A 3,875-nucleotide genomic window follows, 5' to 3' on the forward strand; every position below is an offset into this window, starting at 1 on the left:
AAATGAAAGTAAAGGTTATTTTAGCAAAATTATTTTGAAATGATAACAACCATGCTCGTAGATTAACCAGGGGTCCCCCAACTTTGCCATGCCAAGAACCCCCATAAAGCATCTGGCGGGGACCCCCGTTGCATTTTTTTATTGCGTTTAGGCTACATTCTGACAATGTATTAACATATTTCCCTTAAATTAATAATTTATAATTAGTCTTCTGTTATAAACATTCTGTAATTTCTGGCTTAATATTCATCAGTAATATTAACTGTAAGTATTTTTCTCTTGCTGTAGGGATGATTGAAACAGTTGTGTTGCACAATATAATTACAGAATCATATGCATATTGCATTCATTGAGAGAGGCACTCAGCCAGTAATTAATCTTAAATGGGGGGTGGAATATGTTTTTTTCACATTCCACCCCCCCTTGCCCTCAAAATGTCCATGACCCCAATGTCAAAATACCTGGCATTGGGGTCCCCCAAAGTGGGGATCAGGACCCCCACTTTGATAAAGAGTGAATTAGCCTACACTATAGCCTACCGTTATATGTAGTTTATGAAGCACCTTATTTCAACCGTTAAAGTTGTTAAATCCTTTAATTTGGTCAGCTAAATTAAAAATATCTAAATCTGTGGGCCTCGACGAAGCACCACCTGCAGATATGTTGCCTTTCTCTCCAACAATTTGCAGATAATAATTCATAAAGAACCTCACATCTTTATCAATATCACCCTTCCCTTGATGAAAACTGTGGGCTTGCCCAAAACCTCTCATAATTATCCGATTTGCAAGGCAATTAAGGCAACTTTATTTGTATAGCACCTTACCAAGGGGTTGCAAAGTGCTTCACAGAACAGTGAAATAATACAGTTAAGGTGACAACTTGCAATTAAATCGCACTATTACAGACAAGAAATCCACAAGATTAAAAAAAGACGGGATGAGAACAGGAAAAACGCATCGAAATGTTTTGAAATGAACAGATTAATAGCACAGTAAAAACAAGTGTTTCCTTAGATTTAAAGCCCTGTTGAACAGAAATGTTTGTACTAAAAAGCAATGGGTTTGTTTTGTAATGTATTTGATCACACCTTTGTATATAACAGGCTAGTTTGCCACATCACACAGTTCAATTTATGCAATAGTCCATTAGACATCAAAATACAGCCACAGACTATCCAGAGTCGTTAGTAACATACAAAGATCAACAGCACTTCAGATGTAATGTTAAATGTAGTTGTCTAAAATCTACATTTACTCATTCATTCACACAAGTTTACTCCAGTTATTCACAAAGACTGGGTCGGTAGTTACCAGGCTGCGATCTCCGGTCCTGAAAAGAGAAGCCAAAGCTTGAGTGCTTCAAACTTGCAATCTCTCTGCTGGCCATCAGGGGGCTCTGTTTGCCAAAAGCATTCCCAATTGTGTGGATGAGAAAATTAATAATTTTATCCCCAAAGCTGGGGGTAAAAAACAATTCATATATGTGGCTCTCATTTTTGTTCGTCTAGTCACATGATCCAGCAGAGACTCATACATATTATCACCATTACATATTAAAAACCCAAAGAAAATAACAGATTATTCAATTGATTGAATCATTTTCTACAAATAATGAATTCATATATTTTTTAGAATAAGGATATCATTTTGTTGTTACATTTTTGTTTATAATTAATGCTTATTATTTTGACTAATGACTATTTTACCAAAAATAATAATAATAATAAAAAAACATGGCTGAGATCCATGCAGAATTATCCAAATGTGCTCGGTCTCTGTCCAATACAGTACATTGTTGGTCTGCCAGGTGCCTGTGGCCCCTTGACCCCAGGGGCCCCAATGACACCACACTGCCTGCCTGAACACCCATGATGCTCCGCTCCAGTCGTAGTAACCACCAAAAACACTGCCAGGTTTAGGAAACAAAAACCACCTTGTTGGGTTTAGAAAAACATTGCATCCTGGCTATAGCTTATATTTAAGACATGAGAGTGGTATTGATCTTTTCATCTAACTCACAGCAAGAAAACAAACAAGGGTATTTCCCAAAATGTCAAACCATCTCTTTCAAATGTCTTCTATTTAACTTCCAGGAGCTTGCAGCACCCCGAGCAGCGCCGAGCTCATGTGTGAATTAATATCCAGCACTCTCCCCTGCCTCCCTCTCTCTCCCTGCTGCCCGTTAATCAAGGTGTTTGCTCTCACCAGTTCCACTAGTGACTGCAGCAGAAGAATGAGTCGATGTTTGCTTTGTTCCATATTCCTCCCTCCCCTCTAACTCTGTGCCAAGAAGGCAGCAGTAATAAGTGCTGTATTAAAGAGCTTCTTTGTGCCCGACGTGCTCAGTTCACTTTGCGTCCAAGCCGTCCGAGTGTCGGCCACACTTTGGTGTTCTTCGAGGCAGTCCTACCGCACGCCTGAAACAACAGCATGAATTGGGCCTTCCTCGAGGGCCTCCTCAGCGGGGTGAACAAATACTCCACGGCGTTCGGTCGCATCTGGCTCGCCATCGTTTTCATCTTCAGGCTCCTGGTCTTCCTGGTGGCCTGCGAGAAGGTGTGGGGTGACGAGCAGAAGGACTTTGACTGCAACACCAAGCAGCCCGGGTGTCACAACGTCTGCTACGACCACTACTACCCCATCTCCTACACCCGACTCTGGGCCCTCCAGCTGATCTTCGTCACCTGCCCGTCCTTCCTTGTGACGCTCCATGTGTCCTACAGAGAAGAACGAGAGCGCAAACACCGGCTGAAGTACGGAGACAGCTGCGCCCCCCTGTACGACCACGCGGGGAAGAAGCGAGGGGGTCTGTGGTGGACCTACTTCTTCAGCCTGATCTTTAAGATAACGGTGGACGCCGTGTTCGTCTTCCTGCTGTTCTACATCTACGAGGCCACGTTCTTCCCACCGCTGGTGAAATGCCACGAAGCGCCATGTCCCAATGTGGTGGACTGCTACATCGCCAGGTAAGGCCATCCTTTAAGGTTCTGAATAGTTAAAGATGCTCCAAAAAGCAATCAATGTTTCTAACTTTATGACCGTGTGTTCCTTCAGGCCCACAGAGAAGAAAATATTCACCATCTTCATGGTGGTGACCAGCTTTGTGTGCATCTTCCTCACTCTCTGCGAGGTATTCTACCTGTGTGGGAAGAGGTTCTGGGAGTGCTGCTGTGGAGGAGGTGGATCTCGCTCGGCCAGAGAAAACTCCTTCATGATGGTCAGAACTCCTCTGACGGGGAAGGAGAACTCAGCGTTCAAAGAACCAGTCCCGGAGAAGGCCAAGATGGCCGACAGTGGCAATGGAGGACCAGGCAAGGAGAGTTCGGCCCCGGCGTACAGCATCGCAGTCTCCTGAGAGTCGTGTATCGCCTGTATGAGTTTGACTTATGAGAACAGTACTACGTTAGGTAGCTTCACATTGAGCTGCAAAGTGTGTTTACAAAGGTCATGTGTTCTATTTCCTTACATTTTTGTCCCATATTGGCTTTTTCAAGGCTTGTGATCTAAAATAACCGATGTACACTAAAGGTGATTCACTGTACTTTTAAGTATTTAAATGATTGTATTTAAATGATGTTACTTGAGATTTTTTCGTTATCTGTACGGTCACAAAATAAAACTGCTCCACTTTTCTGTACAAGTAAATGCAACATGTCATGAACTTTAACAAGAAAAAAAAGAAAAATAAACAACCATCCTGTGAAATTTTGCTTTGTCATATCTTCTTCTTTTATCACAGCATGAACAGTTTTGGCAAAATATGACGTTTTTAAACTGATTTAGCATTTTTTAAAGATCCTGCAACGTGCAGGGTGCATACTGTGTAGAGTAACTTGAACCAATGGAGATCTGGAGTGTGGATTACAACGTGTT

The 3,875-nt window shown here is 42.2% G+C and overlaps 1 pseudogene across 1 annotated transcript; it reads left to right on the forward strand.

The window, feature by feature from the left end:
• Positions 1–2,243: 2,243 nt before the first annotated feature.
• On the forward strand, positions 2,244–3,562 carry LOC311027723 (gap junction beta-3 protein-like; annotated as a pseudogene). Its single transcript, XR_014599344.1, has 2 exons — positions 2,244–2,968; positions 3,057–3,562. The product of XR_014599344.1 is annotated as a gap junction beta-3 protein-like (transcript).
• The last annotated feature ends 313 nt before the right edge of the window (positions 3,563–3,875 follow it).

This window comes from Eutrigla gurnardus (genome assembly GCF_963514095.1).
Source record: "Eutrigla gurnardus genome assembly, chromosome: 17".
NCBI classification, from domain to species: Eukaryota; Metazoa; Chordata; class Actinopteri; order Perciformes; family Triglidae; genus Eutrigla; species Eutrigla gurnardus.